Source organism: Lathyrus oleraceus, chromosome 5, assembly GCF_024323335.1.
Source record: "Lathyrus oleraceus cultivar Zhongwan6 chromosome 5, CAAS_Psat_ZW6_1.0, whole genome shotgun sequence".
NCBI lineage: Eukaryota > Viridiplantae > Streptophyta > Magnoliopsida > Fabales > Fabaceae > Lathyrus > Lathyrus oleraceus.
The window spans coordinates 257,110,371-257,119,998 of record NC_066583.1 but is presented as its reverse complement, the minus strand read 5'-3'; positions in this window follow the sequence as shown (position 1 = coordinate 257,119,998).

The following is a 9,628-nucleotide window of genomic DNA, read 5'->3' as shown; positions in this document are numbered from 1 at the left end:
AAAGGAAAAAAACTCATTTCGAAAAACAACATGCCTTTTGTTTCTCAAAACAAATATCATCTTATTCATTTCCATACTTTCTTCATCACTCACGAAATCAACACCACCTCCATGATATACACACACTAAACCATGTAAACCATACTACATGCCACTCCTCCCTCACCATTTTAATAACCCATTCATCCTCCATGTGAACATATAACTAACATACCAAATAACTTGCTTCATCATTTTCTTTCACTGCATAAACACAACATTCAATACACTCACCATCTTACCAACACAACAACTTGCTACTATATGATAAGCTTTTTTCCACCATACAACCTGCAAGGTCACTGCATAAACCAACATCCAACCACATACTCATAACCACATAAACCTTCATACCACATTCTTACACTTTCATATTCACAACAACCTTCATTCAATCACATGAGCCACATCCTTCACATGAACGACAAGCACAACTCCACCTCGCCGCCAAATCCTCTCAAACTCGTCACTTCTCACAACCAACAACAACAACAACAAGACAACTGACGTTGCCTCTTCTGTTGTCAGCAACTCTGACCGCCGTTAGCTCTCCCCTTTTCTTTTCTTTCCCTGTTTTTTCGTTTATTATTTGATTCTTGTTTTTATGATATTTTATTTGTGTTGTTTTATATAAGGGTTTTTATTGTTTTATGTTTGTGTTAAAAATGATTTGGTTTGTGTTTTGTTAAAGAAGATGAATAGTGAACATAAGAGAGATGCGAGATTACTTTTAAATGTTGCAGAAAGAGAGAGATGAACGATATGTTGAGAGAGTGATAAAATGAGTGGCGAGTGAGAGAGAGGTTGGGGGCGTCGTTGGTTGCCTGACCGACCGCCCCATGCGTTCGAAATAGAACATGCGAGAGAGAGCATATGTTGTCGTAAGATGAAAAAAATTCCCTTGTTTGTTGATTTGTTCTTTTTATTTTTAACAAAAAAATAAAACAAAAACCTTGTGTTGCAACCTTATTGGTTGCTTGTTTAAATTTTTAAAAAAGAGGCAAGATTAGTGAATACAGAGGCACAACGCCCCCTCTCCAATTGGATACTCTGATTGCAAACACATTGGAAAAGACTCTATACCTGAGTCTAGAGTAAAAACATAAGATAGGATGATGGTTGCATAGTGCGGGTCCCCGAGGTGTATACCTCATGAGGGTCGGCATGAAAATCTCACTTAGAGTAGATCCTCTTGAAAGTGTTGTCGCTCGACAAGTATTAGCCATAATCCTCAATGTTTTCATAGGGGTCTGTGACTCTAAGAACCTTTGTAGAACATTTAACCCATTTGGCCTACTATGAATTATGGCTGCATAGTGCGGGTCCTCGATGTGTATATATCATAAAGGTCGGTACGAGAACCTCACCCAGAATAGATTCCCTTAAAGGAATTCACGCCCGAAAAGTATTTACCATAAGCGACAATGATTCTTGTGGATTTGTAACCCTGAGAACCTTTGCAAACCCTAGATCATACCTGATGAGAACCCTTTTTATGAAAAGCAATCAGATTTATCTGATATCTGTACCTCGAACCTATGAACCCATGTATCTAAAAAAGGAAAGAAAAAAATACATGGAATCTCATTGCATTCATTTATATACCATTGCATATGCATTCATCAGCATGTATATCTTCCATAAAAGACAAAAAAACTCATTCCGCATTTGTCCATAACTAGCCAGCTGATTTCCTGACACCCATATGGAACCCGTGGTAGCTGTTAAAGGATAATGGATCATTTGAAGCAGGATCAAGCAGAAATAATAGGGAATATATACATTTTAAAAGGCCATGTATACTAGATGTTGGAAGTTATGCTAGTTGTAACAAAGAACAATCTTTAGGATGTTGTTGCACAGAATGTCGGTCCCCCATAAGGCTTTACCGTGGTGACTAACCCAATGTACAACTTTCACCTAAATATACTCCTCCACAAGTGGACGTTCCTACTCAACCTTAGTCGGTGCATATCTCGTTATCTAATAAGGTCCCCATTGTGTAGAGGAACCCCATTGTTCATATTGATAAAGCGAATCCTCACTTTACAAGGAACATGCTAGATTCTCAAGGTGCCCACCTGATGACAAAAATGAAGCATTCTCAAGTTGCTGAAGCTGCAGAAAAATGTCGTGATTTGGAGAAACGATTTAGGGTTGTGGAAGGCTTTAACGCATTGAGGATTGATGACATGTGTTTAGTGCCAGATCTGATTGTACTCCCGAAGTTTAAAGTACCCAACTTCGAGAACTACAAAGGGGATAGCTGCCCAAGACACCATTTAGTGACATTCTTCTGAAAAATGGCCTCCCATACTCATGACGGTAAGCTGATAACTCACTATTTTTAAGACAGTTTGAGGGGGGCATTATTCAGTTGGTACATGAAGTTAGAAAGGAGCCATATTCAATCTTCGTTGGACCTAGCTAACACCTTTTTGAAGTAGTACAAGTATAATTTGGACATGGCTCCAAACTGAAGGCAACTGCAAATCTTATCTCAAAAGAGCAAAGAATCCTTCAAAGGATATGCGCAATGGTGGAGAGAATTGGCAGCCCAAGTGCACCTACCACTCTTAGAGAAAGAACTAGTTGACTTGTTTATGGATACCCTACAGGGGCCATACTTCAGAATGATGATAGGCAGTGCATCATCAGACTTTCTAACTTGGTGAAAGTTGGAGAATGCATCGAAAGCATCCTTAAAAGCGGAAAAATCCAAGGCGCCTCGAGTAGTCAGACTGGTGAGAATGAATCCTCTAGTGATTCCTAAGAGGAAGAGGAATATGAAACTGATGCAATCATGGAAGCTCACCAATCTCTGCAAGCTCCATCTCTAGTGCCTTATTGTCAATATACATATGCATCAGTTGTTTAATGCCATCAACCATTACTCTCTGGTCCTCAGTACCAACAACAATGGCCTAGACCATAAAATCAACAGGATCAGAATTCGAACAATCAGCATCGACGTTGGAATCAACCCAGGCCTCAACGCAATCAAAATGGAAAACATCCTTGTTTTAACCCCATACCTATAACAAACTGTCAGTTGATGCCACAATTAATCCAAAGGAAATTGGTGGATCCCAAACCACTCAAGCAAATAATATCTCCATTTCTAAAATGGTTCAATCCAAACGTTCTATATTCCTTGATGGCACAGTGGGACATCCTACCAAAGACTGCACCAATTTCAAAATTAGGGTACAAGAGTTGATTTATAGAGGGTAATTGACTTTCTAAAAAGGCCCTAATATGATAAACAACCTCTTGCCTTGATAAGTGCGAAAACCTCAAGGGGGAACCTCCTAAAAACAGTGGACCATACAAGAAAGCGCATCCTCAACGCTGGAAATCATTGGGCTGATTTATCATTTGTATTTGTATTTTCTTTGTCTGTTAAATGCTAATCGTTTTTAAACATTGTTTTTTCAATGGTAATACTAACAAAGTGATCATGCATTTTTTGAATCAATCTATTCATATTCACTCTTGCTATTTTCCCTTCATTTCTTCCATTCACCTATCTTTATCAAACTTTTGTTTAAGCAAATATTGGTGGGAGGATGATGAAAACAATACACCCGAAATTATTATGGTATGCTTTTAAAGAAAACTTTGCTAATGATGTAAGGCATTGTTTCAATCCCCAAATACCCGAGATATAAGGAGTTTAGTCCCTAGTCAACCACTTTGAGCCTAAAAGGTAGCGTTTATTTAGGAACTAAAAACCCTTAATCTTAACCAGGGACATGGCAGTTTTGTTAATTTAATATGACTTTGCATTCAAATTGCAAGAGAAAACATCCAATATAGGGGTCAACCATATGTTATTCTACACACATATCCGGAAGTGTTGAAGAAGTCGTGAAAAGCCAAAAGTTTACATGGCTGATCCTCACTGACCATTAACAATGCAGTCACCATTTTTCTAACAAAGAGAAAAAATCTCGCTAAGTCGAACACCAAAAAAGGCGACTTAGGATAAAATTAGGGCATCTTTATGGAATGAAAAGCTTCAAAGAAGCAGTCTAGGCAAAATTAGGGATCAAAGGAAAAAAAAGAAAGGTCATCAAATCCTCAAAGAAAAAGCAAGATTAGGTGACCACCATATCAAGAATCAAAGAGGCACCAACGTTCTTGACCAAAACAAAATAAGGTGACTGCCATTTCAAGAAAATCTCATCTTAAATCCCCATCTTACATGGTCAAACTCTCATGATATTTGAATGCTTATGTTGAATTGATTGAACTTAGGACTATAGGTCATCAATAAGAAAGGGTGGGTTAAAATTAATTTGAACCTTATATCCTTTTGTTTCAAAAACCATGAACCAGACCATGTTACAATCCTTAAAGGACCTAATTGAAGCATGGTTTATTCTGAAAGAATACTACAACAAGGTTGCATTAACCTGACTCTAAAATATATTTGTTGATCATTTTTATTGATCACACCACCTTGCACACTGTGAATGGTTAGATAAGAACTATGTTCCGATCATTAACTCATTCACTGTATTTCACCAAGTTGATATCAATAAATTTTGATTTCAAAATTTTGCATAAGCACTGCATTAAAATTACCATTTTTGAATGAGCTATTTTAACTACAAGTCAGTACTTAGCATCAAAGGAATCTCAATAATATGCATTATGTTGAGGAACTTGATTAGGATAAAGAAGTCTAGTAAGGGGAAAATAACTTTGAACATCGGTTAATCCGAGCCATCACCCCAATAATCGGTTAGTCGAGAGAAAATCGCTTCAAGACTTAGGCTAGGGCAAGCCACCAAAAAAAGCACGGTGAGTCCGACTCTTAAAAGGTAGGTTAGTTAGAGGTAAACCGTTCCAAGAATTGCTTAATCAAGGGCAGGCCCCTGCAAGATTCAAACATTAAGGCCAACTAACTCAAGGTCATGGAAAGTTGATTCCAAACTCCTTTCAGAGTAAACATATTCAAAGACCCAAAAGATGGGGCAAGCTGAGCCATAGAGGGGAAAGTCCTATTCATACCTTTAAGTTGCTCAAGCAAACTCTGCCATACGCCAGCAATTGTTAAGTTCAAAACGAGTGCCATGAATTCGTGCTAGCACAACCCATCAATCCTGCGAAAGGACCATTGACCATTCATAAATCTCAAGCTTGATAAAAGTACCTTATAATACATATATCACATATATACTTGGTTGAGTCCTTGGTGTTGGGTAATCAAAACCTCCATAAACAACCTCTATAAACTCCCAGTCTGCATAGCTTCAACATCTGCATGCATTGATCATTTATACATCATAGATCATGCATAACTCAAAATGTATTTCATGCTCTTTTGCATTTCCTCAAAGACTGGTTGACAATCTAGATATCAACACTCATGTTGATGATAATTTATTTTGTTGATAATCTAGGTATCAACTCTCGTGTTGACAATGATTTGTCTTGTTGGAGATCTAGGTATCAAGATTCGCGTTAACGATGATTTGTCTTATTAACGATGATTTATCTTGTTGAAAGTCTAGGTATCAATACTCATGTTGACAACGATTTGTCTTGTTGACGATCTAGGCATCAACATTTATGTTGACGATGATTTTTATTGTTGACGATCTAGGTTGTAAGTATATAGTGCACCTAAGAGACGGTTGAATTAGGATTTTTCGTTTATTGAAATTTTGCTTTTAACTTTTTGGTTTTGTGGTGTTTTAGAAAGCAGTAAAATGCGGAAATGTAAAGAACATCGGTGATATATCCTGGTTCCCCTCATAATCTGAGAGTACTCAATTCCCCTTACACGGTAAGAGATTTCAATAACTGTTAGAATCTTATACAAGCCTATCCTAGCCACTATGCACAAGCTACTAACTCAACCAATAAGAAAAATCCCGTTATGATCTTTACAAAGTGAAAGAAGAAAACAATTATCTCTTTTTCACTCTCTTGCTTCTAACAATCCTGGACATCAAGGTATTCACACTATTCTGAATTTTTATACAAGAAGTTGAAGTTGGATGATATGTATCAATTGCTAGAATTGATCTTCTCTTTCAAGTAAGCAATCCACAATATATTATACAAGTTCTCATAATTAATGTTAAAACTCTAAATGATGCAATGAAGTTTAATGCAGTAAGTTTCACACAAAGTTTGTATCACAAGACACTTATTTGAAAGTTTGAGAGAATAAAAAATTTCAATTGCAATGAAAGAGGTGAAGAAACAAAAACGATATGTAGGATATTTATACTACCATAATATCTTTCTGAAAGTGCATGTAATCATGAAAAGATGCCATGCTTAAGGGATGTGAAAATAAATTCGCTAGAATCAGACTTTGAGTGAAAAAATGTGACTGCTTCAGTGGTAGTTGGTTAACACATAATCATAACTGGTTACACCTGAAGCGGTATAACAAAAAATTGAAAATTTTGTATGTGTAACCGGTTACCAGAAATGGTGTAACTGGTTACACCTGACATTGAAAAACATTTTATTCAAAAAACCGTTGGTGTAACTGGTTACTTGAAATGGTGTAACTGGTTACACCTGACTTGATTTTGAAAAATACTTAAAAATTAAGTTTGAAACAAGTTCCACGTGATGTTAAAATGAATGTATGCAATAAGTGAAATGATCAACATGATTTTTGAGCAGTATAGTATAACATAATGGATTTGCAAGTTGTACCTCAAAAAGATGTGATCAACCATTAAGTTCCAAAGCTAGTCTTCATAATGGAATGTGATAGAACACTTGATGCTTTAGCTTTGACCATGAGGTTTCTTTTTTCATTCATTGGCTATGAGCATTATCTTATAAGTTGTCTTCATCAAAACCAATAGTTGGAGAAGCTTGACTTCACATCAACATTTGTGCTGAAGATGGTTTGTCTTGTTGATGATCTAGGCACCAACACTCGTGTTGATGATGGTTTTTCTAATTGACGATCTAGGCAACAACGCTCGTGTTGACGGGGATTTGTCTTGTTGACGATCTAGGCATCAACACTCGTGTTGGCGATGATTTATCCTGTTGACAATCTAGGCATCAACACTCATGTAGACGATGATTTATCCTGTTGACGATCTAGGAATCAACACTCATGTTGACGATGATTTGCCCTATTGACGATCTAGGCATCAACACTCGTGTTGACGGTGATTTTTCCTATTGACGATCTAAAAATCAATACTCGTGTTGACGGTGATTTATCCTATTGATGATCTAGGCATCAACACTCGTGTTTACGATGATCTATCTTTGTTTTCAATCCATCTTACATATATCATGTATAAAAAAAATTCAAATCATGCATAGCCCAAAGTGTACTTCGCGCTCATTTGCATTGACCCTGATCTTGTTATTAATTTCATATTCCTTGACCCAAAGTCAAATTTTATTGGCATTTTCAAAATTCAAATTTGATTAACATTTTTAAAAGTCCAGTTTGTTTCTGGTGCACTCTGTTAGAAGTCGGTTTATATTATTGATGCATACGGGTAAAGTCCAGCTTTGTCTGACATATTCAAAGATAGTGCTCTATTTGTCCCGATATTTCCTAGAAAGTCAACATTTTGACTCTTTCCTTTAAAGAAGTTCCCCATAAGATTGGATGATTTTCATTTTAGAAAACTCAAATATTTTTGTTTGGATGGATTCATTTAGAAGAATCTCAAAAGTTTTGCGTGGATGATCTTCTTATAAGAAGTCTCCCGATTTTTTGTCTTGGATAAATTCCTTGTTAGGAATCTCGAAAATCTTCGATTGGATGAATTTCTTATGACAAATCTCCAAAACTATTAGATATATTATAAATTTTCTGCATGTTATTTCTAACCAGTCGATAAAACACACCTTTGAATATTCCCTAGTAAGTTTCTCCAGTAAATTATTATCCCTAATGAGTTTTTCACCATTTTCATCATTCTCCCAAGGTACAACTCATTTCTTTATCCATCATAAAACATCATGCTCGGGTTCATCTCACATCATATCCCCAGCAAAAGAGAAAAAAAAGATTTCTTCATACATTCATAGCATATCATTTCATTTCATTTCATCAAGGGACAACATTTGGGTCATTTAGTATTAAACTATCTCCCACCACGATCATATAAAGAGTGTCCTTCTTCATATTCTTTGGTCGAAGATATTTAAATAGGGGCAACTGCCATACCCCAATTTCCCCCCTCAATCAATAAATCAATGCATTCACAAAACATTTGCATCATTTGCATATCATAGCATGCATTTCTTTCAGCATAACACTTAGAAATTCACTCAAAATAAAATTTCGATTTTACACATAGACCGAATGAATCAATTTTCAAATGCACGTAAAATTAGCCAATGAAAAATTTCGAGATCGGGCTTGCAGCTAACCGTTTTATTGACCTACGATTCGTGTATTTTAACCCAACTTGCTCATTTAATTTTTCTGGTTCCGTCTGTGGTCACATTTTGATCAACTTGGGCCTTTTCAACCGTGAATTTTTTATTGCAAAGTTTGATCTTTACGTGTCTATTTTCTGGAACTTTATTTCGCGTAGATCATTTTAACGCATTCATTTTTTTTCACGCATTTTTGCGCCTAATTCTTATTCATTTTATTTTTGTTTTTTTATCAAAATGTCAACAAAAAATAAATAGAGGCAAATGATTAATCAATTTGATTTTATTTGCTTTTATTAAAAAAAATATTGATTTTATTCTTTGATCTTATCCTTATCTAAAAAAATACCTAAGGGTTTTTTGGGCATTTTATGAAATTTGCAACCCTAAATTATCCCCTAAATATATTTGAGTTGGCCAATGATTGAAGACACACACTCAAACACATAGGTCAGTCCACAATGGACCTAAAACGACGCCCTTATCTTTTTCTTCTTCTAAGTTTACAAAATTGAAAGAAAAGAAAAAAAACAATGTCTTTCTCCTTTGAGCTAGCCATCTCTAACCACTTGTATCTCTCTTCACAAAAACACACAAAGAGGCGGCCTATTTTACCTCTCTCTCTCTCTCTCTCTCTCTCTCTCTCTCTCTCTCTCTGACACACACACACACACACACACACACACACACACACAATATTTTCAAAGGCAAGTGAAAACTAGAAAGAAAAAAATCATTTCAAAAAATAACATGTCTTTCGTTTCTCTAAAACAAATATCATCTTCTTCATTTCCATACTTTTTCATCACTCACAAATTCAACACCACCTCCATAATATACTCACACTACACCATATAAACCATACTTCATGCTACTCCTCCCTCACCATCTTCATAACCCACTCATCCTCCATTTGAACACACAACCAACATACTAAAATAACCTCCTTCATCATTTTCTTTCACTGCATAAACACATCACTCAACACCCTCACCATCTTACCAACACCATAACTTGCTACTACATGATAACCTTCCTTCCACCATACAACTTGTAAGCTCACCGCATAAACCAACATCCAACCACATGCTCATAACCACATAAACCTTTGTTGTACCCCTAAATTTGCCCTCCCCTTTCTCACCTATGCATCCAATCACCTGATCAGGAGATGACTTGCATACATTCATAATTCATC